Source organism: Cupressus sempervirens, chromosome 9 (genome assembly GCF_028749045.1).
Source record: "Cupressus sempervirens isolate cs-2001-9-10 chromosome 9, ASM2874904v1, whole genome shotgun sequence".
In the NCBI taxonomy this organism is placed as follows: Eukaryota; Viridiplantae; Streptophyta; class Pinopsida; order Cupressales; family Cupressaceae; genus Cupressus; species Cupressus sempervirens.
In genome coordinates, this window is record NC_143126.1 from 53,102,677 (window position 1) to 53,130,518 (window position 27,842).

The 27,842-nt window shown below is 37.3% G+C and overlaps 1 pseudogene; it reads left to right on the forward strand.

Moving 5' to 3' along the window:
• Window positions 1-16,115: 16,115 nt before the first annotated feature.
• Window positions 16,116-23,257, forward strand: LOC149537586 (phospholipase A1-Igamma1, chloroplastic pseudogene; annotated as a pseudogene).
• The last annotated feature ends 4,585 nt before the right edge of the window (window positions 23,258-27,842 follow it).

Consider the following 27,842-nt stretch of genomic DNA (forward strand, 5'->3'; position numbering starts at 1 on the left):
CTATTGAGAATACTTGAAGATGTGATTTTAGTGTGAGAGATGAAGCAAAAGACTCAAAAACTAGGGACCAAGAATGAGAGAAAGAGTGCTCATTTTATAATCAACATGGAGGATGAGAGCATTGGATTTTTCACCCATAGATATGAAACTTGGCCTGAGATTCCTTTGAGAATCCATGACACATATGTCACAAAATGCCAAGTGTAGGATTCTATGACGCTTGGAATTCAAACAAGGCTAAATGTGGAAGAGAATCTATGATGCGTCATATGACACCTCAAGCCCACTTAAAGCCAAGAATATATGACAAAGGAAGCCAAATATGGATATGCGTAAGGGAATAAGAATCTTGGATTATGACATATCTTAGCCATGTGTCAATAGGGAATCCACTAGGTGTCACACCCAAGTGTCATGATGATGTCAATATTGTGTGGAATATTTGAATTAAAAATCCTTTATTCCACAAAATAGAAATTAGTAAAATGAAATTAATGGTGCAAAATTAGACTTAGGAAATTGTGAATTTTCATGGATTGTGAATGATAAATTAGTTAACTAATAAAATTAATTAATTGATTGAGGATGACAATTAGGAAGACTAATTAGTAAGAATGATAGGATTAAATTATGGGTTATTTAATCCTATAGAGAAAATTAATAGGGGATAGGGCAATTTGATTAAATAAGTGTGACAGTATCCTTTAATGAGAATGTGATGATGATACAGATTGATAGGATGATGATAGGTAGACCAAAGCCATGGTCAAATTTATTGATTGATCAAAATTGATAACATGCCAAGGACACATGACATGAATTAATGATACATAACATTTAACTGATATCATGAATGCTATAGGATTGAGATTGGTTAATAGGTTTGATCATAATAATATTGACGAACATAGTCAATATTATTAAAAAGGTTTGATGATGTCATGATCTAACATTAAGAGCCTTGACAATGTCAAAGATCAGATGACATGAATGATAGTTTGACCTAGCACTGAGAGCCATGATAGTACTAAGGATAGATTGATAAGATTTGATAGATTGACAGGTTTCCAAGGTACTAAAAGCCACCACAATGCCTAGGATTAGAAATATGATGATTGATTTGGGATATTTGATATGTTTTGTGATGATTAAGACTGATTCCAAGTGATTCCAAGTTGATTTGGGGAGATTTTGAGTTGATATGAAATGGTTTTGAGTTGATATATTATGGTTTCTGATGATGTTGAAATGGTTCCAAAATGATGTGAAATTGATGTGAATGATGATATGATTGATGATAGATACTATTGAGATACAATCAGGTTGGCCAAAAGGTCAGAGCTAGTGGAATGAGAAAATGTGATGAATTAGTATGAAGACGTGATGTTGATTCAGGGCCTCGAGAGTATTTCCAAGGGTTACCACTCAAGATAGTGACCAAATAATTAAAATGATAGCTCAATTTTTTCACAATGAAGATAAAAATCCAATGCAACTGACGGTTCAAAAATTACATTTGAAATGCAAAAGTTATGGCCTCTAGTGTGCAACATAGGGGCTCTAGGAGCAGTTCTAGGCATCCTACTATCCTAAGTGCGCCCAAATATCACCCAATTGTGCCTAGTGTGCACTTGGTAAGCCCAAGTGTGTGATGACAGTACCAAATGTGCCCATTTTGCACTTGGGAAGCCCAAGTGTTCTCAAAAAGTGCAGAATGTGCCCTAGAAGGCTCTAGGGGCCAAAAATAGCCCAACTGGACTCAGAATGACCCAAAAATTTGCGTGAGGGCCCAAAATGGTGGAAAGATATCATAACATGATTGAAATTAGTCAAAAATGGTCAAAGTTGATCAAACTTGGTTAAACAATGGTCAGACTGAGGTTGTACTAGGTGGAAAGCCCTAGAAGGTTGATAGACAATGTAAGATGATGTAGGAATGCAAGATGAAGATGATTTTGAGTATTAGAACACATGATCATGGTGATGAATGAAGGCATGAATGAAATAAGACCAAAGAAATGAGATGAGGACTAATTGGAATGAGGTGGAGACTTTTTCTTTCAAAAAAGGGCACTATATGTCAAATGAAGCTTCGTTTTGATGAAATCGTAGATGCAAACCATTTTTGAGCTTCTAAATTTTTTCGCTCTTTGATACAATGTGATTTAGAGCATTGTGTCAAAGAATAATGATGAGATGGCCATAACAACATGCCCTACTAGGAATGATATATATGGCTCTTGACTCAAATTTTCATTCCAAGATGCCTGTTTGCTAGGTTTTCATCTGTTAGGAACCTATGTGTTCCTTCTGTTTATTTTGTTAGAGTAGTGTTGTTGGACGCATATGCTTTGTAAGTCGTCCCGTGAGTATATTTTATTATTATCCCACATGCATAGGTAGTATTACTTTTCTAGATCGTACTCAGTATATAAGAATAGGTTGAGGCCCTTGATGGGACGGACGAATTTATTGTATTGAGCTTGCTCAAAGGAGGTTACCCCCTCGAAGTGGCCTGCGATCAGTAGATTCATTCAGAGTTCTGCTATCACTTTGTATTCTGTTATTTCGAGCATTCTCACGATATTGCTATAAGGAGGTTCATCACATCTGGTATCAGAGCACTCTCTTGGGCTCGCTGGGTGGAAATTACATCAAATTTTTTTTCTGTCGTGGCCTTCAGGTTCCTCTCACTTCTAATATCTCTTGTTATTGCAATAACTCTTTTCAGTTGTTTTGTCTGTGAGTGAATTTTTCTAAGTCGACTGTTCAAAAAAAAAAAAAAAAAAAAGAGTAAAATTTTTTCTGTTTTTTAGTCGTAACTTCCTTGTTTGCTTTCTGTTTCTACTCATACTTCCGCAGAACGTCTGCAATATCATTTCGCATACTTCCTTCCTTGGTGACCCAACCCCAAATTTTACATATCAAAGCCCTAAATCCCTCAAAACCAACCTTCAAGATCTGGATGACAAAATTCTGGGTCTTAACTTTCAGCAGTCAGCCATGAGCCGAAACCATTCAGGAGATACTGGGTCCTCTTCTGGCAATTTTCGTGGACCAAAGCTTGATTTTCCACGCTTCGATGGTTCTGATCCGACTGGATGGATCTATAGGGCAGAGCAGTATTTCAGCTTGCATAATACTTTGGATAACCACAAAGTCCCCCTTGCATCTTTTCATTTGGAACATGAAGCTCTTCAATGGTTCCGTTGGTACATCAAGGCTAATGTAGGCCCAACATGGAGAGAATTGTGCACCCTCATTTTGGAGCGCTTTGGCCCTAGTTCCTTTGATGATTTCACAGGAGCACTCACTAAACTGCGTCAAATAGGCACTGTAAGAGAATACCAGACAGAGTTTGAAAAATTAGCTAATCACACAGAGGGCTTGTCTGATGAATTCTTCCGTAGTTGTTTTGTCAGTGGTCTGAAGGATGCACTTCGCTCAGAAGTCAAAATGTTTCGACCTACTACAATGATGGAAGCCCTTGGGTTGGCTAAGTTAGCGGAAGACAAGATTAGTGCTCTACAACGCTCCAGATCTAATTTTGTTCCATTCAGAAATACAGGTTCTCACAACCCTCCAGTCATACCAGCTCCCAGAACTACTCCGATCAAGCACTTGTCTGAAACAGAGATGCGAGTCAGGCGAGACAAAGGGCTTTGTTATAATTGTGATGAGAAATGGTCTCGGGGCCATAGATGTGTTCAGCAAAAGCTCTATCTCTTGGATGTGGATTCTCCACCGGAACTGGAAGAATATGTAGATGCTCAGGAAACAGTGGATGATGAGGTTGAGCCTCACCAGCCTGAACCTCCTTCACCAGAAGCTCCACCAGAGATATCTGTCCATGCTTTGGCAGGAGTCACTACTCCACAAACCATGCGGGTCCAGGGTTTCTTCAAGAAGATCCCTCTTACTATACTCATTGATTCTGGTAGCACTCATAACTTCATTGATCCACGAATAGCCAAACAGGCTGATTGCTTTATCCATCCCTGCTCTAGCTTTGAAGTCATGATTGCCAATGGGGGCACTTTACCTTGTAAAGGGAAATGTCGCAATGTGCGTCTCTCTATTGGCGATTATAACATGCGCTCTGACATGTTTTCCTTACCCTTAGGTGGCTGTGATGTGGTTTTGGGTGCCCAATGGTTACGCACTCTTGGCCCCATTCTCTGGGATTTTGCTGAACTTTGGATGCAGTTTTCAGCCGAGGGGCACCAACACACTTTGAAAGGCTTACAACCAGGGTCTCTCAGCATCATCAGTTCACACCGTATGGAAAAACTTCTTAAGAAGAATTCACATGGTGTCATCGCTCAGCTCCATTCCATTCAGATGCAGCCATCAGCAGTCTCTAGCACTCCTGTCGATCTCCAACACATTTTGGACAAGTATTCTGGTGTATTTGTTGAACCTGTGGGATTACCTCCTTCTCGTCCAGAGGACCACCGTATTCAGCTCCTTCCTGGCAGTGTTCCACCCAACATCAGGCCCTACCGCTACCCATTTCATCAGAAGACCGAAATCGAGATACTTGTCCGTGACTTACTGAAGCAAGGTATTATTCGCCCTAGTACCAGTTCCTTTTCTTCTCCAGTTCTGCTTGTTCGCAAAAAAGATGGGTCATGGCGACTCTACATTGATTTTCGAGCACTTAATCATCTCACTATAAAGGACAAGTTTCCCATTCCAGTTGTTGATGAACTTCTTGATGAACTTCATGGGGCTCATTTTTTCTCCAAGTTAGATCTTCGTTCTGGGTATCATCAAATTCGGGTTAATGAGGAGGATATACCTAAAACTGCCTTCCGCACACATGATGGTCACTATGAATTTTTAGTCATGCCCTTTGGCCTCACGAATGCTCCTTCAACATTTCAGGCAGTGATGAATAACATATTTCGACCATACCTCTGGAAATTCATTCTGGTCTTCTTTGATGATATCCTCATATATAGCAAAACTTGGGCTGCGCATCTCCATCATCTGGAGCTTGTCTTGCAACTTCTCTCTGATCATCAACTCTGTGCAAAACTATCTAAATGTGTGTTTGGCCAGGAGGAAGTGGAGTATCTCGGGCATATTGTTGCACACCATGGAGTGCGGGTGGATCCTACAAAAATAGATGCCATGAAAACTTGGCCGCATCCTAAAACTCTCAAGAGCCTTCGGGGTTTTTTGGGGTTGACTGGCTACTACCGCAAGTTTGTCAAAGATTATGGGAAAATTGCAGCACCATTGACAACTCTGTTAAAAAAGGATGCCTTCTCCTAGACCCCTATTGCTGAGACTGCATTTGAACAACTGAAACAGGCTATGTGCAGTACACCTGTTCTCGCAATGCCAGATTTTTCCAAACCCTTCACTATTGAGAGTGATGCTTGCGGCAATGGATTGGGTGTTGTTCTCCTGCAAGATGACCATCCTATTGCGTTCACTAGCAAAGCCCTCTCTAGTAAGAATCTAGCCCTCTCTACTTATGAAAAAGAAATGATGGCTATTTTGCATGCTGTACAGAAGTGGCGGCCATACCTCTTAGGGAGTCATTTTTGCATCAGAACTGATCACCAAAGTCTGAAATACTTCCTGGAACAACGGGTATCCTCTCCTACACAACAAAAATGGGTCAGCAAACTCATGGGGTATGATTATGAGATCACCTACAAGAAGGGTAAGGAGAATATTGTGGCAGATGCTCTTTCTCGCACATTTGATAATCAAGCTTCCCTTTCCGCTATTTCTATGCCCATTCCCAATTGGTTAGCGTCTGTTCAGCAGGGCTATGACAGTGACTCTTCTTTATCTCAAATCATTCACCAGCTAGCCAATAATCCTTCTGCTATACCACATTACTCTTGGGATGGTGCTTCTCTTCGATACAAGGGTCGGCTAGTGCTTCCTCAGAACCCAGCTCTACATCAGGCTATTTTTTATGAACTCCATGCTTCTCCTTCAGCAGGGCACTCAGGCTTCCTCAAAACTTATGAGCGAGCAAGGAGAAACTTCTTTTGGAAAGGGATGAAACAGACGATTCAACAGATGGTGGCTAAATGTGATACTTGCCAACGCCACAAGGGTGAAACGACCCTCCTTCCTGGCTTGCTCGAACCATTGCCCATCCCTACACGGATTTGGACTGATATTTCTATGGATTTCATTGAAGGGCTTCCTAAATCCGGTGGCAAGACAGTGATCTTGGTTGTGGTTGATCGTCTCTCGAAATATAGTCATTTTTGTGCCCTCAGCCATCCCTATACTGCCTCCTCTGTTGCACAAATCTTCATGGACCAGATATTTCGTCTTCATGGACTCCCTTCTTCCATTGTCTCTGATCGTGATGCAACTTTTACCAGTCATTTTTGGACTGAACTGTTTCAGAAAATTGGCACCAAACTGAAGATGAGTTCGGGCTATCACCCACAAACTGATGGTCAAACTGAAATTGTCAATAAATGCTTGGAAACTTATCTTCGTTGCTTCACTTCCGAACAGCAACATCAGTGGGCCAAGTGGCTCCCTTTAGCTGAATGGTGGTACAATACCTCTTACCACACTGCCTCTAAAATGACTCCATATGAAGCAGTCTATGGTCAGGCACCTCCAGTGCTCCTTCCCTACACTCCCAATAGCTCACCAGTCCAGGCAGTTGACATAGTTCTCCACAGCAGGGATCAGATTCTTCGTACCTTACAGGATAATCTTCACATGGCCCGTAATCGGATGAAACAGCAAGCAGATCAACACCGTTCTGAGCACTCATTTCAAGTTGGGGATATGGTTTTTCTTCGTCTACAGCCATACAAACAATCCTCCCTAAAGCTGAAAGGGCGTCATAAGCTGGCCCCAAAATTTTATGGGCCTTATAAGGTTCTGCAAAAGATTGGTTCAGTTGCTTATAAACTGGAACTTCCTCCTTCTTCCCGCATTCATCCAGTCTTTCATGTTTCTTGTCTAAAGAAAGTTCTGGGTACCACTGTCAGAGCACAAGCTACTCTCCCTGAAATGGATACGGAAGGATCCATTATCATGGAGCCGGTGGCAATCATTGACCAGCGCACTCGCCAGCTTCGCTCTCGCTCCATCTCGGAGGTCTTGATTCAGTGGCATGGCATGCAACCAGAGGATGCTACCTGGGAACCCCTTCTTCAAATTCAACAACAATTTCCACACCTTAAGCTTTGAGGACAAAGCTTTTTTCTAAGGGAGAGGGGATGTTAGGAACCTGTGTGTTCCTTTTGTTTATTTTGTTAGAGTAGTGTTGTTGGACGCATATGCTTTGTAAGTCGTCCCGTGAGTATATTTTATTATTATCCCACATGCATAGGTAGTATTACTTTTCTAGATCGTACTCAGTATATAAGAATAGGTTGAGGCCCTTGATGGGACGGACGAATTTATTGTATTGAGCTTGCTCAAAGGAGGTTACCCCCTCGAAGTGGCCTGCGATCAGTAGATTCATTCTAAGTTCTGCTATCACTTTGTATTCTGTTATTTCGAGCATTCTCACGATATTGCTATAAGGAGGTTCATCACATCATCAAGGCATCCATTTTTTCATGACATTTTTTTCACTTTTTTATTTTCTTTTTCATGAATTTTTGCAATTTTTTTGATATTTTTTCAGGATTTTTTTCCATTTTTTTGATATTTTTTCAAGACTTTTAGATGGAATAAAGAATGTTACTGGAAAATGCTAAGAAGATATCTATTGTTGGTGTTGCTAACTGATAATCTCTGGACCCATAACTGACCATAACTACACAAGAGTCATTCTGAGTCTATAGCTAAGATCAAACCACTACAAAGGCCTTGAGATATACCATCTTGTATCATATGTAAGACAATTTTTGCTTCTTGTGAATCAATGCATCTGAGGATAAATGGGTCAAAGGGTTCTTTGTATGGGATATCACTTATGATGACATATGCAAAGGGTTGTTGGATAAAGATTTGATTTTGGGTTTTAGACAAGTTATTGGGGGTAAGCAACTGGATATAAGGAAGAATTGAGAGGATTGAAAAATAAAAGCACCACCCACTAGTCTACCATACTATGAGCAAATAACCAACTTAGTAAACATACATTGACACCCACTAGTCTACCATGAAAGACAAATGAATCAAAACAAGAAAGAAAATCTAAAACTCCCTCTTTCATTTGTAGCTCACATGTCCTTCTTTCTTCTCTATGTGATGTAGCTCCAAAATTGCCTATAGTGCACACAATATCAAAGAAAAAGTCTATGATAATGATGGTGCTATGAGAATACTTGAAGTTGTGATTTTAGTGTGAGAAATGGAGTAAAAAATGTGAGAAAACTAGGGACTCAAGAACTCAAGAATTAGGACCTGAAATGAGAGACAGAATGCTCATTTTATAATCAACACATAAGGTGAGAGCATTGGATTTTTCACCCTTAGATATTCTACTTGAAACAAGATTCCTTTGATAATCCATGACACATATGTCACAAAATGCCAAGTGTAAGATTCTATAATACTTGGAATTCAAACAAGGCTAAATGTGGAAGAGAATCTATGACACGTCATATGACACCTAATGCCCACTTAAAGCCAAGAATCTATGACAAATGAAGCCAAATATGGACATGCGCAAGAGAATAAGAATCTTGGATTATGACATATCTTAGCCATGTGTGAATGGAGAATCCATGAGGTGTCACACCCAGGTGTCATGAGGGTGTTAATATTGTGTGGAATGTTTGAATTAAAAATCCTTTATTCCACAAAATAGAAATTAGCAAAATGGAATTAATGGAGGAAATTATGACTTAGGAAATTGAGAATTTCCATGGTTTGATAATGATAAATCAATTAACTAATAAAATTAATTAATTGATTGAGGATGACAATTAGGAAGAATATTTAGTAAGAATGATAGGATTAAATTATGGGTTATTTAATCCTATAGAGAAAATTAATAGTTGATTGGCCAAATTGATTAAATAAGTCTGATAGTATCCTTTGGTGATGATGATATTAATTGAATAGGATGATGATAGGTACACCAAAGCCATGGTCAAATTGATTGAATGATTAACATGCCAAGGACACATGACATGAATTAATGATACACAACATTTAACTGATATTGTAAATGCTACAGGATTGAGATTGATTGATAAGGTTTATTATAATAATATCGATAGACATAGTCAATATTATTAAAGTGGTTTGATGATATCATGATCAGACACTAAGAGCCTTGACAATGTCAAAAATTGGATGACGTGAATGATAGTTTGAGCTAGCACTAAGAGCCATGACAGTACTAAAGCTAGATTGATAAGATTTGATAGATTGATAGGTTTCCAAGGCATTGAAAGCCACAAAAATGCCTAGGATTAGATAGATGATGATTTATTTCAGATTCTTGATATGTTTTGTGATGATTAGGACTGATTTTCTATGATTCTGACTTGATTTGGGGTGATTTCAAGTTGATTTGAGATGGTTCTGAGTTTATTTGAAGTGGTTGCGAGTTGATATAAAATGGTTTTGAATCAATTTGAAATGGTTTTTGATGATGTTGAAATGGTTCCAAAATGATATGAATTTGATGTGAAAGAGGATATTAATGATGAAAGACACTGTTGAGATACAATCAGGTTGGCCAAAAGATTAGAGCTAGTGGAATGAGAAAATGAGATGAATTAGTATGAAAAGTAATGTTGATTTAGGGGCCTGAGAGTTTCTTCAAGGGTTACCACTCAAGATAGTGACCAAATAATGAAAATTATAGTTCAATTTTTTCACAACAAAGATATGAATCCAACGCAACTGACAGTTTGAAAATCATAGTTGAAATGCAAAATTTATGGCCTCTAGCTTGCAACATAGGAACTCTAGGAGTAGTTATGAGCATCCTACTACCCCAAGTGAACCCAAAACTCAACCAAGTGCACCACGACAGTACAAAGTGCACCCATGGTGCACTTGGAAAGCCCAATTGTGCTCAGAAAGTGCAGAATGTGCCATAGAAGCCTTCGGGGTGCAAAAACAGCCTAACTAGACTCAGAATGACTTGAAACTTTGTGCAAGTGTCAAAAATGGTGGAAAGAGATCAGAACATGTGTGAAATCAGTCAAACATGGTCACATTTGGTTAAACTTGGTCAGACAAGGGTTAGATTGAGGATGGACTAGCTAGAAAGCCCTAGAAGGTTGACATACAGTGTAGGATGATGTAGGAATGCCAGATGAAGATGACTTGGTGTATTGGAACACATGGTCGTGGTGGTGAATGAAGATATGAATGAAAGAAGACCTAAGAGATGATATGAAGACTAGTTAGAATGAGGTGAAGACTGTTTCTTTCAAAGAGTGCACTATATGTCAAATGGAGTTTCATTTTGATGAAATTGTAGATGCAAACCATTTTTGAGCATCTATAGAGCCCTAAAAATCAAAATATAACAATGTGTTAGACTTTTATAGGTCTATATATATGTAAATGGGTTATAGGGACGCCTTTACATATTTTCATAGAGATGATTTCATAGAGGTCTATATTTTGAGCATCCTCTAACATGTCATCAGATCATGCACAACAGAGTATAAAACACTTTGAATGGGAATTTGGCATTGTGCACTCTACAAAACACTTTGGTGCTCTGTAGTCTAGGACTCAACACTCAACTCAGCACTAAGTACAACAGTCTTTTGTATCTCCACCTAAGGGAACCTTAGGATTTGGTTGGGGTATTTTTGTTTCTACTGATGGACTTGAAATACTTGATTAGAAGTTATGATATTTGAGTTAGATTCATGTTCCCACTGAGATAGGATCATACATGGACATGCTATTTAAGTCTAATGACTCTACACCACCTCCATCCTAGCTTTGTAGTCATTTGCACCCATCACTATTTCTGAGGATTGAAACTATTGGAGATGGAGTTCCTATTGATGACATCTTAGTAGACACCACCGATGACCTTCTTGCTCCTCCCATTGAGGTACACCTCTTTAAGTTTTATTTTTAAAATAACAAATTTCTATTCGCCAGTATACAATTATGTGCTCAAATTTCCAAATTAATTATATTTTTGTAGACATGTGTAGTAGAGCATGCTTCTTCCAGTGTGGGCTTTGATTGTAGTGGACCCTACAAATCAAAATATAAAATTGCATTAGACATGTATAGGTCTATATATATATGTGGGTTCTAGTTTCAAATATTTACATATGTTTAAATTTAAATGCATTGATACAAGTGCACATGTATCTAGTAAGTTGCAAATTAATTTAAATTTCTATTTAAAATTTACCCAAGCACTAGTTGGTGCCACATCGATCATATTTGTACCCCTACGAGTAGTAGGTGTTGCATCAAAAAAATATCTCCTCCCACTACAATTGAAGCCTACACTAGAAGAAGCATGCTCAGCTACACATGTCTACAAAAATATAATTGATTTGGAAATATGAGTACATAATTGTATACTTTTGAATAGAAATTTTTTATTGTAAAAATAAAACTTAAAGTGGTGTACCTTAGTATGAGGAGCAAGAGGGTCATCAGTATGTGTACTAAGGTGTCATCAATGGGAACTCCATCTCCAATAGTCTCAATCCTCGAAAATAGTGTATAGTGTAAAGGACTAACAAGCTAGGATGGAAGTAGTGTAGAGTCAGTAGACTTAAATAGCATGTCCATGTATAATCCTATCTTTGTGGGAACATGAATTTAACTCAAATCTCATAACTTCTAATCAAGTATTTCAAGTCCATTAGTAGAAATAGAAATATCCCAACCAAATCCCAAGGTCCCCTCAGGTGGAGATACAACAGACAATTTTACTTAGTGATGAGTTGAGTGTTGAGTGCTAGACTGTAGAGCACTAGAGTGTTGTGTAGAGTGCTCAATGCAAAAGTCCTATTTAGAGTGTTGTATACTCTAGTGTGCATGACCCGATGACATGTTATAGGATGCTCGAAATATAGGCCTCTGTGAAATCGTCTCTGTAACAATATGTAAAGGCATCCCCAAAGTATATGCAATGTATGAATATGCCTATAAAAGATCATCTACAAGATACAAGGCCATCTCCATATGTCTGTGCTCTCTAGCAAGGCCACATATATCTCCTAGTGTAAGAATATGCACAACTCTATAGATTTCATCAGTGGGTAGTGTAGTACTTGATGATGTCTCAGAAGATGATCTACATTGACTAGGTCTACTTAAAAGATATATGTCCAGAGTGTCAGATGTAATTCTCATAATAGAAGATGCAATGTGTCATATTTGATCAAGTACTACCCTCAAAGAAGCAATGACAACTCTATCCATAGTAGCAACCATCACTAGAGTCACTGCTAGGGTCCTAGATCCCACCAATGCATGATGATGAGGAAAAACATGAGTCAATTCATGATATGTATTAGGATCAAAAGCTCTACCTTATCCATAACCACAATATACTTGAATATCTAAATAGTTGATGTAGTGACCCAAACAGAACTCTGTGTACAACTGCTAAGCAAAACATAATGAAATTTGGTCATTTATAGTATACCAACCATGTGCTACTAGGAATCAAGGGTATATCATACAAGCAATCTATGGAACAACACATCTAGTAATTAGGTATGGCCTAACCTTGGTCTTCCTCACATAAAATAGGAAGACCTCTCATTTGACAATCTCCTTAGAAACCAAGCTATGAACCTGGTCTAAGGATATACCAACCAAGATTTCTCCTCTAGGCTCAACAAAAATCCTATCAATAGAATGTAATTTAAATGCAATTTGTAATACAAGTTAGTTAGTAATCTCCTCAAGACTAATCAAAATTTGTTAGCATATTCCTCTATGTAGATGATCCTAAGATCTCTCGATAACTGATTTTAGTCTAGCAGTCTCAGCAGTCAAAAACTAGAATATAGTTGTCATATTAGGAATGCAAGGGTGGACATATAATACATCAATAGGTGGTCCCTGTCCCTGAGCTTGATCATTTTTGAGTCCTTGAGCCTGAGCCTATCCCTATCCTTGTCCCTTTCCATGTCCATGTCCCTGATCTCGAGGCTAAGGTTGATCATGGGATGCCATCTATGAGTATAACATGCAAACTAAATGTTAACTTTACATTACAAGAACATAAGGGGTCAGTGAGGGGATGCCATATAATTACAAGGACATGTATTCTCATAAGGGGTCACGATAGGTTCTATCATTAATCTAAGGTCATAAGGGGTCCCATTAAGTCTTATTTAAGTATTTCTAAGGTCTTAAGAGGTCGTGTATAAAGTGAGAAGAGTGAGAATGTAAGGAGAGTGAAAGTAAGAAAAGGAGAGAGAGAAAGTGATGAAAGGAGAGAGATGAGAGAGAGAGAGAGTAAGAAGAGGGAGAAAGAGAGTGTGAGGAGAGAGAGAAAGTATGAGGAGAGAGTGAGAGATTTTAAGGAGAGAGAAAGTAAGAAGAGGGGAGAGTTTGAGGAGAGAAAGAAAGTGTGAGGAGAGAGAAAGTAAGGAGAGAGAATTGAGAGGAGGGAGAGTTCAAGGAGAAAGTGTGAGGAGAGAGAAAGTAATGAGAAGAGAGTGAGAGGAGAGAGAAAGTAAGAAGATGGTGAGAGTATGAAGAGAGAGAGAGAGAGAGAGAGAGAGAGAGAGAGAGAGAGAGGAGAGAGGAAGTGATGAGAGAGAAAGTAAGGAGAGAGAAGTGAGAGGAGAGAGAAAGTGAGAAGAGAGAGAAAGTAAGAATATAGAGAGAGAGTGTGTGTGAGGATAGATAAAGTGTGAGGAGAGAGAAAGTGATGAGAGAAAAAGTAAGGAGAGAGAAGTGAGAGGAGAGAGCAAGTGAGAAGAGAGAGAGAAAGTAAGAAGAGGGAGAGAGTGTGAGGAGAGAAAGAAAGTGAGATGAGAGAGAATAAGTGCGAGGCGAGAGAGAGAGAGAGAGAGAGAGAGAGAGAGAGTTTTTCAAAATATTAAAGGTAATTTTTTGTTTAGTCATCTAGAGTTTTAAATCATTTTTTTTTTTCTACATCTAATCCTATTGTTGGTTTCCAAGATGTAATCATATTTTTGGTTTTCTACATCTAATCATATTTTAGGTTTTTATTGTTTATCTACCTAGTATTTTATATAAACTGCACATATTATTTCTTTTGGAATTGACTAGAATTTTATCAATATTTTCTAACATTTAAACTAAAATATGGCATATAAATGTAAAATTAATTATTGAATGCTAAAAATAACAATTTACCCATAAAAAACTAAATATTCATAAAAGAAACTATTGATAATTCATCAAAAAAGCCTAACTATTTATTAAAAATAACTAAAAAATCATTATAGTACAAAAAAAAATAGACCTAGTACGCTGAATGCTTGAAGGAGGTTGAAAATGGTAACCTAGAATGATTATGCAACTAAGGATGTCACAAAGTTTTCTCCAAGCCCTGCTACAAAATCATCGCCACGGTGATAAAAGGTGAATGGTAAACTGACTTTTCAAACACCATTTTGAGGGAGTGGTTAGGGTTTAAAATGGCTTTGATTGAAGCCTTATGGGCTATGCATGAAGCCATATTGACTTCAAAGGAACTTGAGCTTCTTTCAAAGCCCTAGTGGGCCTGTGGGCTGCTCAGGCATCGAGTGAAGCCTACAACTTCCATCAAAGCCATGTGAAGGCTTTGATGGAAGTGTAGGATTCATTGGATGACCCTTAAAATATTTTTCCCCCTTTTCATCAGATTCATTCGTGATAAAAAGTGGGAACTAGTTGTGTGGCCTTACCCATTACTAACTTAAAGAACTCCAAAAAAAATTTATTTATACTTGTCCTAAGTGGCTCTGACTTGGGAGACTCGTAGGATTATCTATCCAAACATGCAACAATAATTAGGACTTATTGAAAAAAAATACACAGACATAAAATTGTCTAGCCTAAAGTATTATTCAATCCTACATGAAAATCAATCTACCTTGTTTAAGTCTCCCATTCTCTATTACCTTGGCCTTCATCGTGTGCTTCTACACCAATTTCATCCTGGGATGCTTCCTCTTTTTTGGTATGTTGGTTGTCTACAAGCTTTCTTTTGGGTGTTTGTTGCTTTATCTTCTAGACTATTCTAGTTGTTATAGTTTTGAAGACCCATTTTTCTAAATAGTAATATTTTTTAGTTTGGCAAATAAAAACATGTAATAGAAATTAATTTATTAAATATAAATAAATATGAAAAAATTCTTGAAAATCAATCATTCCTGAAACATTACTCTTCACTCAAAATAATTTGACAAATTTTATGTAATATTCTTTTAACAAATTATAAAATTGAAAATCTCACATGTTAATTTTAAAATTGAATTATGCATAGATTTATTTTTTAAACATTTTTTGATTGAGTGAAAACTAATTTATTAATGAAATAGTAGTTTTTAAATATATAAAACATAACCGTTTAAAATTAATTATAATATTATAACGATTAAATATTGATTAAAATATATAAATTTAATAATTTTACTACCTAAATAATTATATTCGTGACATATTCAAGAAGCTTCTCCGCTTTAGCCGATCTCTTATCTTCGAGTTATTAAGAATATTAAACTTGTTCCAGTCATAATTATCCTCCAACATATTTAGGAATTTTTTAAGACGGCAGCTTCACCGCTTTTGTAGTCTTCGTCGTTTCGACCTATTGATAAAATTGCAGATGTGTCGACACAGGTACGGTTGTTTTAACTTTTGACTACTAATCAGCTCTAGTTATACCTCTTCCAAATATTTTACTGCGCAAAGGAGGCAACACGTACACGTAATCGGCCTGAGAACTTCCGTAGGGAGTTGTTCTTTCCTATCACCCATTCATTTGCTAGTTTTACTTTCCAAAATAATACGAGTGGACAAAGTCAAGTAAAATGGTTTGAACGCTTCCTGGTCTAACTAATTAATGTCATCAAATTGATCCCTTCCGTTTCATTCTCTATTTATACCCACTATCCTAATATTTTTAAGAAGAATGAAATTTGTGAAAGAGGCATACAAACAGAGATTAGAGATCTGAGTACTAAACAGAAAGTTGAACATTCTTCCATCATCTCATCCCAATCAATTCTCTATTTATATCCACCACGATGAAGCTTTTAAAACAAAGGAAATTCTTGAACCAAGCCAGCGAGAAGAGATTTAACTATACAACAGAACTAGGACATTCCATTTTTTCTGGAGAGCTGCAAGGTTTTCTAACGAGTGTAAGTGTTGACAGAATGAAAGTATCTCAATTACCTTTTGGCCACTGGAAAGAGGCTGAAAATTACTTATTCATGGGCTGTGATACCAGATCTCCATACAAAATAATTTATGGAGATGGAGATGGAGAAGGAAAAACAAAGCAATTGAAGCACCTTTGTGAAATATGGTGGGATATTCAGGGTGGCAGCAATTGGAATGGCCTGATGAATCCCATTAATCCAATTCTCAAAGCAGAGATACTTAGATATGGTGATTTTGCACAGCAATGCTATGATGCATTTGACAACATGCCGTCTTCCACATATTATGGGAATTGTAAGCGCAGCAAAAGCTCTCTCGCCCAGAGACTGGAATTCCTAAATTGTGGGCGTGGATATAGAGTTACCAAATTTATCTACGCCAATACGAGTCTTCTAGAATCCATTTTTGGGGAGGAATCAAGTGAGCGGGTTGCCTGGATTGGTTACATTGCGATTTGTACTGACCCACATGAGATAAAGATGCTAGGAAGACGTGATATAGTTGTTGCATGGAGAGGAACACAGACTCCCTTTGAATGGATGCAAAATCTCAGAGACATATTCGTTCCTGTTGTGACGTCAGAGGTTACACCGTGCTCCAACATCCAGACCATTTCAAATCCAGATGTAAGGATAGAAAAGGGTTTTCTCAGATGTTATATGTCTATCGACGAGAATTCTGTTAGATCCAAGCTGAGTGCAAGGGACACAGTAGTCGGTGAGATAACCAGATTAGTAAAGGAATACAAAGAGAAAGAAGAAGAAGAAGAATTGAGCATAACATTTACTGAGCATAGTTTGGGAGGTGCGCTTGCAACTTTGAGCGCATATGATATCAAGGAAACCATGGTGAATAAGTTTGGTTGGACTTCAATTCCCGTCACAGTGTTTTCTTTCGCGTCTCCTCGCGTAGGGAACCTCTCATTCGCGCAACATATGGAGGAGATAGGCGTAAAAGTGCTGCGTGTGCTAAAACCACAGAGATCTTGTTCCAAAAATTCCTGGGGTTTTTGTCAATGAAAAACTGGGATGGTTAACAAGGCTTTTCCACTGGTTTCCCTGGGCATATGTTCATGTGGGAGTTGACATTTATTTAGACAGCAGCAGCTCGCCTTTATGTGAAAAATCTAACTATTGCATACACTGATTATTAATCTCCTGTCATAAACGATTATTAAACTGCTGAAAATAGATTCCCAGCTAATATCGAAAAATAACACAACTGCAACTTCACTTATAAAATACGGAAAGAAATGCGCAACACAATGAACACAATATTTTCGGACAAATTGTCCCTGGGAAAACCCCTAAGGGAAAACAAGTTCTACAGATGAGGAATTATATTAAACTTCAGCAAATCAAGAGATACAAAATTTCTTGCCTCTCACTGGCAGAACTCTGACAACCTCCTAATTTCTTCCGCTGATATTCCCCACTGCTATCTCCATGCTAACACTGCGCCCTTGCTAACACTGCAAGACTGTTTGCTAACACTGTAAAAGTTTTTCGAAAATTTCTTATCCAAATGACCCAGTGACTCCTTTTTATACTACTCCTGTTGGTAAACCAACGACTGAGATTAAATCAAACCAACGGCTGAGATTAAGACAACTCGACAGCCAATAATAGAATTGGTTGCAAGGTGTCCAAAAGGGAATTACTAAAATTAGTAAATAATAACCATTTATTAATTCTTGGCAAGTGGACAAACAGCTGTCCAAACCACCCATAAATACAACAGCTATTCGTAGATAAGGACGAACAGCTGTCCAAGCTACCCATAAATACTACTGCTATTTTCGGATCAGAAATAACAGCTGTCCAACTAACAATAATTAACACTCCCTCTTAGCAAGGAAGTTGTTCTACATGACACCCATCTTATCTCTGAAAAAGATAAATTTGGCCTTTCCCAAAGCCTTCGTCAGAATGTCTGCTACCTACTCTTCTGTAGGTATGTGTTGTAGCTGAACAACTTTCTTTTGTACACAATCTCTAATGAAGTGATATCTGATATCTATATGTTTAGACTTATCATGAAAAACTGGATTCTCAGACAACTTGATGCAACTATGATTGTCACAATGTATCACAGTAGTCTCAACCTTCTGACCAAACAAGGCTACTAACAACTTTCGAAGCCATATAGCTTCACATGTCGCCATGCTAGCTGCTATGTATTCTGCTTTTGCTGAACTTAGAGCCACAAACTTCTGCTTCCTGCTAAACCAAGATACAACTCCTGATCCCAAGCTGAAACAATACCCTGAAGTGCTACTTTTGTCTGTTGTACTTCTTGCCCAATCTGCATCAGTATAGCTTATCAACATGATACCTTCACCTCGAACATATCTGATCCCATACTCGACTATACCACGCAAGTAATGTAGCACATGCTTAGCTGCTATCCAATGCATTCTCTTTGGTTCAACCATGATTTGACTAAGAGAGTTTAGTGCAAATGCTATATCTAGCCTAGTGTTGACCAAATACATAAGCGAACCAATCAACTATCTATATAAAGTGGGATCTACATCTTTCTCCTTAGATGTATCTACCTTCCTCCAATTCGTGATCATGGGTGTAGACATGGCTTTGCAATCCTCCATCCCAAATTTCTTCAAGATTTCAATGCAATATTTCCCTTGATCAAGGAAAATCTCTCCATCTGTCTGCCAAACTTCAATGCCTAGAAAGTAGTGCGTAAGTCCTAAATCCTTCATCTCGAACTCTTCTGCAAGGTTCCTCTTGCAATCCACTATGAGCCCTAGTGAACCTATAAGAAATAGGTCGTCCACATAAATAACAAGAATGAGAATCTCACCCCTAACATCAAGTAGTAGAGGTTAGCATCTGCTTCACTCTTCACAAAGCCCATTTTCTGCAAGTATGTATCAATGCGCTCATACCACGCTCTAGGAGCCTGCTTGAGTTGGTACAATGCTTTCTTCAATCTGCACACGTCGGTCTCTTTGTTGTGTGCTACAAAGCCTTCTGGTTGTTTTATGTATACCTCCTCCTTCAACTCACCATTGACGAATGCTGTCTTGACATCCATTTGATGGATTTTCCATCCCATCTGTGCTGCAAGTGAGATTATAGCTCGTATAGAAGTATACCTGGCAACTAGAGCAAATTTCTCCTCATAGTCTATTCCCTCCTTCTGAGAGAACCCCTTTGCCATGAACCTAGCCTTGTATTTCTCGATGCTACCATTTGCACCGTGCTTTATCTTATAGATCTAGCGTGATCCAACTACAGCCCTATCTGTTGGTCTAGGTATTACCTCCCACACATCATTCTGCATTATTGAAGAATATTTCTCAACCATAGCATCTTGCCATACCTGATGTTCTATAGCTTCCTGATAGCTAGAAGGCTCACTATCTACCAACTGACTAACTAATGCCACATAGTCATTGAACTTGGCTGGTTGTCTTCGCTATCTAGTACTCTTCCTAGGAGCTCCCACAAACTCCTCAGTATCCATTTGTGTATCTGGAACTAGATGGTTCCTGCTGCCAACTGTAGAGGATGAAATGTCAACCTCTAAGTCTTCTAGATGTATTTTATGTTGCACTTGTTACTCCATACTCTATGAATCTTCACTAACTGAGTCTACACTCGTACTGGTAACTTTACTTGAGCTTTGCTGCCCTTGACTTGGTCTTGGAGCTTCTGTTGGCTGCTCACTTTGATCATCTGCTGGCAAATCTTTGGATCTCTTAAATGCCTTGTCCTCCATGAACTTGACATCCCTTCTGACAATAATTCTTTTAGTCCCTGGAATGAAAATCATGTATGCCTTTGAGGTCTCACTGTACCCAACAAAGTACCCCCTCTCTGTAGTCTGCTCTAACTTTGTATATGTATCTCTAGGAATATGGCAATATGTCAAACTTCCAAATATCCTGAAGTGACTAACATCTGGCTTCTTCCCTATAAAAGCCTCCTCTAGTGTCATCTTCCCTAGCACCTTGTGTGAAACTCTATTCTGAATGTAGACTGTTGTATTACACGCCTCTGCCCATAAGTAACGGGGCATGTCCTGGTCATGTAGCATAGCTCTTGCTGCCTCCGATATAGAATGCTTCTTCCTCTCAGCAACTCCATTCTGTTGTGGATTGTAAGAAACAGTCCATTCTCTCTTGATTCCTTCTTTGGTGCAGAACTCCTAGAAGACATTTCTTTTGTACTCTCCTCCATTGTCTGACCAAAGAACCTTTATCTTCTTTCTGTCGAGTTCTCCACAAGAGCCTTGAACTCTTGGAATCGAATGAAAACCTCATCCTTAGTCTTCAAGAAGTATATCCAGGTCTTTCTAGAGAAATCATCAATAAAAGTAACATAGTACTCATATCCTTTGAGAGATTTCGTCGACATTGGTCCACAAACATCTGAATGTACTAGATCAAGAACACCCTTAGATCTGGTGTCACTCCTTGGAAAAGATGCTTTCGCAAACTTCCCCAACACACATCCCTTACATACATCGTCATGCTCTGTGCTCACCTCTGGAACACCTGTCACGGTCTCATGAAGCAATCTAAGTGCTCCATGATGAATATGGCCCATCCTCCTATGCCATAGCTCTCCAAGATCTCTAGGATTACTGTTGCTCATAAGCTCCTTAGGAGTATCAAACTGCAATCTATAAAGGCGACCACTCCTAACTCCAATAGTTATGGGTGATTTCCAATCCTTGTTCTTAATCAACACATGTGTCCCTCTAAAGAGTACATTATACCCCCTATGCTGAAGAACAGATACACAAATCAAATTCATACCTAAGCTTGGCACATATAACACATCATGAAGTGGAATTATCTTTCCATTCTCCCTCTGAAACTGAACAGTCCCTTTCCCAACAGTGTTGAGTTTGGACAAATTTTTCATAGAAATCTGGATGTTGGTGTCCTCCTCCTTGTAACTGGAGAAGTACTCTCTAACTCCTGTCATATGAAATGACGCCCCACTATCTATATACCAAACACACTGTGAGGTTGAATTAACCATACAAGCTATGAGTACAAACTCATCTTCCATTCTACTGGAGAGTTCTTCTGCACTTGCTGAAGCTACCACCTGCTTCTTACCCTTCTTCCTCTCTGGGCAATCACTGACATAGTGGCCAAACTCGTGACATCCAAAGCACTTGACCTTAGAAAGGTCCTTCTTCTTCTTTTCACTTTGTGAATTTGATCCTTTGCTAGATCCCTTCTTTGCTTTCCCTTTACCCACTAGGGCAACGTTCTCTTGTTCCACCTCATTTTTCTGACTCTTGTTGGCCCCATTGACAAGACTTAGTCTAAACTCCTCCTGAGTGAAATCAGTCCATAGTCGATCCCAACTCGATAAAGTATCTCGTCCACTGACAACTTGAACAAAAACGCTCCATTGTTTAGTAAACCCATTTAGGGCTATTCTCACTAGCTCATCATCACTAGGGCTATCTCCAATAGCTGCTAACTCATCCTTGACAAGTTTGAGCCTAGTGAGGTAACTTGTGACGTCTTCTCCCTGATTCATCCGGGTATTGTTTAGCTTCTCTCTGAGAATCAACTTCCTGTTGGTGGTAGCATTCTGGTACAGATTTAGAATGTCATCACACATCTTCTTCACTGTATCTAGCTCCGAGATATGTGGAACAATATGATCCTTGACACCATCAAGGATAATCCTCCTTACTTTGGCATCGTCCTTCCTATATGTTGCAAGCTGTGTTGCATCCGTTGGTACAAGTACACCACTGGTAGCATAATCCTTGATACCATTCCCTTCCAACAATAAAAAAATTCTGGCCTTCCAAACACCAAAACTTGAGGCTCCATCCAATCTATTCTGATCTCTAAAACCAGCTAAAGCCATCTCAAGGGTTTAAAGCAATAATAAATCTAAAGAGATCAAAATTTCTTTCTTAGGGAAAAACTCTTCTACCCTTAACAATGCTCTGATACCATGTGAAAAATCTAACTATTGCAGTCATTGATTATTAATCTCCTATCATAAATGATTATTAAACTGCTGAAAATAGATTCCCAGCTAATATCGAAAAATAACACAACTGCAACTTCACTTATAAAATACAGAAAGAAATGCGCAACACAATGAACACAATATTTTCGGACAAATTGTCCCTAGAAAAATCCCTAAGGGAAAACCAGTTCTACAGATGAGGAATTATATTAAACTTCAGCAAATCAAGAGATACAAAATTCCTTGCCTCTCACTGGCAGAACTCTGACAACCTCCTAATTTCTCCCGCTGATATTTCCCACTACTATCCCCACGCTAACACTACGCCCTTGCAATATTGCAAGATTGTTTGCTAACACTGCAAACGTTTTTCCAAAACTTCTTATCCAAATGACCCAGTGACCCCTTTTTATACTACTCGTGTTGGTAAACCAACGATCGAGATTAAATTAAACCAACGGCTGAGATTAAGACAACTCGACAACCAATAATAGAATTGGTTGCAAGGTGTCCAAAAGGGAATCACTAAAATTAGTAAATAATAACCATTTACTAATTCTTGGCAAGTGGACAAACAGCTGTCCAAACCACCCATAAATACAACAGCTATTCATAGATAAGGACGAACGGCTGTCAAAGCTACCCATAAATACTACTGCTATTTCCTGGTCAGAAATAACAGCTGTCCCACTAACAATAATTAACGCTTTCCTGAAGCAAATGCATAACCCTACGAATTTCCACAACTTGGAGTTTTATTTGCACGGACTTGATGGTTTTCAAGGGAATAACAAAGTACCCTTTAAGTCATCGGGAAGGGACCCAGCTCTAGTTAATAAACATTCTGATTTCTTGATTGAAAGCCTCCAAATCCCTCCAAAGTGGTGGGCGAAGAGAAATAAAGAAGTGGTGAGACGCATAGACGGGACGTTGGTCTACTCTCCTACAACTCCAACTCCTGTTCCTCTACCGTAGATTCCCCTCTGATGTAATTATTGAACTTAATACAATATTATTTTCTTCTTTCACCACAGAGAATTACATTATCCATGATAAGACATTTGAATCGCTATTATCCATATTTTCATTGTTAATAAGTGATAATTTTATGAGATCAATATTGGACAATGGTGCTATACAGGCTTGTTTACAGCACTACCGAAGTTTATTGCAGATAGTTTTTAATTGTTAAATTTAATCAGGATAAATGGGGTACCGACTTTCTAAAATCGGGCTTTTCATATATTTTTTTGAGGCTTGGAAAGGAGCTTTAAATTTTGACAAACGAGGCTATGTCGGTGAGTTCTGATATGATCCAGGCAGTGCAGGTTGTTATTGCGGCCTTTCATACCTTTTTTCGGTGTTAGCCTGTATAGAGTTTGAAATGTCTTCATTGATTTATACTTTCCATTTGTCAGCTTGTATAGAATTAACGAAACTCTTCATTTATCTTTCCACCTTCCATTTGTCCCAGTTTGAACGGCTTAATTATTTGTAGTGGATCAAACATTGTACTTTAGTTAGATCCAAAGTGACATCTCATTTTCTCGTTATGATATAGAAACTTCTTTTGTTGTGTGATGCCCAAATATGAGAACAATGATCAAGCTTTTGAAAATCGCCTGGCTCGTTTTTGTTCTTTTGGGTTCAAATAAAACATTGGTCTATTTGGGCATGAGGGAAAGAAAATTTAGTCAAATTTTATTTCTGTAGATCTGTCATTCAGATGTGCAGCAGCTACACAATGAGTTACATAAATATCCAATTGTTTTAGAATAATTTAGTTTGTCTATCCCTCTTTATCTATCTGCAAGTTGTAATCCCATAAACCATGGACGCAGATACAGTAAATTGATGTAACTTTACCCTAACTTTACCCTAACATGCATGATGTTTGGGACTGGAACTGAAGTGGGAAAATAATTAAATATTCCTTTACGGAAGCTACTAGTCTTTAGTGGTCAAGACCAGAGTTATACCAAATTAATAATCCAGCATTTGAAAATAGTTACAATAGTTTTTAATGAAGGTTTAGTAATCTTTGGTTAAGATTCAAGGAGTACGTGAGAGGTATCTATTTTATCAAATTGGCCTAACTTAATTTTTGATACAACATGCCTTTAAAAAAAAAGATTAAACTTCTAATCTACTCTTGAACACCATACATTAAGGTTTATTTCAGGTTGCAATCTTAGAATTAAAAACATGGATCTAAAGTTCTTATTCTCTCAAACATATGTTAAGAGAGAAAGTAAATTATATTCCACGAAGAGTTCAAAATAATAGCAAATGGTTTAAAATGGAAAATTTTAGAGTTTCACAATAGTTTCTTGAGTTTCAAATGAATATTTTAAGATTTTAAAATTGAAATTTTTAAATTTTTAAATTATTAATTTAGATTTCAAATTAGATGACGATTCAATTCGAAATTTTAGAATTGTTTAAAATTGAATGTTGTAGAAATTGGAGTAAAGATTTAGGAATTTAATTTTTTTCTAATGATTTATATTGGGGGTTTTATAATTTCAAAGTAGTCATTTAGGATTTCAATTAAAACTTTAAGAATTCACCTTTAACTCACTTTCTCTTCCTTATTTTTTAGGAAGATTACTATTTAAAATATAGATGATTATTATTTTTCACCTTAAACTTACTTTCTATTCCTTTTTTTGTTTTTTTTGGGAAGATTACTATTTAATATATAAAGCATGGAAAATTATACAATAAGGCATTTCTATAAAATCTATTATCAACTTAACAAGCCACTATGTTATATGTAATTATATTCTTTTTTGAAATAGAAAATTAGCTCTTTGTATTCTAGATAAATCTTTGAGTCTATGATCAAGAACTATAAAAGTTTTTTTTTTCCTACAAATATTAAGAGAGAAAGTAAATTCTATTCCATGAGAGTTTAAAATAATCACAAATGGTTTAAATGGAAGATTTTAGAGTTTCAAGATAGTTTCTAGGGTTTCAAATGAATATTTTAAGATTTTAAAAGTAAAGATTTAAATATCTTAATTAATAATTTAAGGTTTCAAACTAGATGATGTTTCAATTGACAATTTTTGAATTGTTTATAATTGAGTATTGTAAAAATTTGAGTAAAGATTTAGGAATTTTAAATAATTATTTTTAAGGTTTATATTGAGGGTTCTAAAATTTCAAAATAGCCATTTAGGATTTCAATTAAAATATTAAGAATTCACCTCTAACTCACTTTCTCTTCCTAGGAAGATTTAAAAATCCATTTTATTCAATAGATTTAATTTTAATTTATTTTAAAAATAACAAAATTTTATGAATGAATTTTATTACACACTTAATTTTATAGATAAAGATATAGAATGATTTAAAAAAAGGTACACAACACTAGAAAATAAAAGAAAAGTCTTCAACTAAACTAATTTAAACTTATATATATTCTCTAACATATATATCCAGGAAGCATTAGATAAACATTTTTATTATTATTTAATATTAAATTAAGCTCACAATACCATTGTTTTATAATTTTTAAATTATTAATAAATTTACTAAAAAACCATACCATTTTGTAGGCTGCATAGTCGTCTTGTATATCTCCAATGTGAATGCATGGAACAACTTTGAGATATTGAGGAGATACAAGAGACTTTATATAAGATGATTAGAAATATTTGATATTATCATGATTAGACATGTTTGATATTAGATAATAACTTCATCTTGTTAGGATTTGTCACTATGAGTTCAAATATTTTCCCTATATTAAAAAGTTTCCTCATATTTTCCCTACATTAGGAAGTTTCCTTATATTTTGTATCCTGGTTTTTCCAATATAAAATTGAATACTTTTCCTACCAGATATTTCAACACCAACCTTTCAATTGGAAACTTGGCCAATTTTACAGGTCTTTTCTACAACCAGAATTGTTGTGCTAATTGTGAATTGGATTATACTTTTCAAAAATAGAGTGAAACTAGATGATGTGTATGGGCGGTCAAAGATATGAATCAGTTAACACATAGTGACTATCCTTAAAAAAAGTTTACTTTTACATATCACTAAACATGTTTTTGAAGTATTAGATAGCAGCCAATAAAGACAGGGGGCTGACCCCAAGTAACAAAAAGGCCAAAGAATCAATCAAAGTTAACCTCATAGTTATCTACCCTATCTCATCTTTAAACTTTAAAAAATGCAATATATTCATAGCATAATTGATGGTACTATCAGTCCCTAATCTAAAATCCATAATAGATGGTAAAATAGACTAGCAGCTCCTAAAACAAATAGTGCTATTAATCAACATAAACATAAAACCTAAAACCTATGGGGTACAAAGTTCATAGTAATGACCATAAAATCACACACAAAAAAACACTAGAACTAGGGCTAGCTGCCATCTTTCTTCCCTTGCTTGTCCTCCTTATCATCAAGAGCATCCTTGTCCACATCCTCCCCCTCCACCTTAACCAGTTTGTTCAGGATTGTCTTTAGCTAGTCCTTTGCCAGAAACCCATAGATGGATCAGGTGGCCTCAGTAGCTTTTCCTATGTCCTTCTCCTCCTTATTATCCTGAAAGAAGTATATGGTCATGGCCATGGAGTGCATGGCCTTGGCGGAAAACTCCACCAAAGCTTCAAATATTAGGGAGATACCAGTTTGATTATTAGCCAAGTCCTTCATAAACTGCTCCAGCCTTTCCATTTTGGCCATATTGTGGCTATGCTTCCCTCTCTTCCCAAAATTGTTGTTGGTTTCTTTCTTAGGGGAAATGATATCCTCCCAAATACTTCTAGCTAGGGTAGCCTCTAGGGTGTCAGAGATATGGGAAGGGATAAGAGGGTTGGGGGCATGCTTGTTGTCCTAAGGCAATCTCTCCTTTCTTGTAGGTTTTACATCATTGTTGGGGGACTCAGAGGTGGAATAATACTTGGGGAGGACTTAAACTTTTATAAATGGAGACATTGATTGGTTCTCTTAGTGCTCTGTGTACCCTTCATATTATCTAAATCTAACTCTATGAGGCTGATTTTAACCTCAGGGTACATTTTGACTTCCAACTCAAAGGTTTTGTTGAATTTCTTGTGGCTAGGGCTAGGGCCTAGGTCCAAGGAGACTTTGGGGGTGATAGAGGCTAGAGGATTAACCAAAAGAGGTAGATTTTGGGCTAGGTGATATATAAAAAAAATTATTCATAAGCCCTTGACGGATAAAGTAGAAAGTCTTACCCTTCTGATGAAGGTACGCTCTGATACCAATGATGAAAGTATGCTCTAATACCACTTGATGGAGTACTGCTCTGATACCACTGACGAAGATATGCATTGATACCACTAACGAAGATATGCACTACCCTTACCAACTCACAACCAAGAATGCAACAATATGAAGACAATTTTATTATACTTGAAAATCCAATAGTAATTACAATAATATTTTTGCAAGATTTCACAAGATCCAATCCAAACTCAAGCTAGCCCAGATCCACACTTTGGTAGAAACCTCTGAGATCTCAACTTGTTCTCGCAAGCCACCAAGAAACCTGCTTGTTTCTAAACCGCAATCACTAGCTCTTCTCCAACTTTATCCAAGATCCAAGTGTAAATTGCCTCACATTCGAC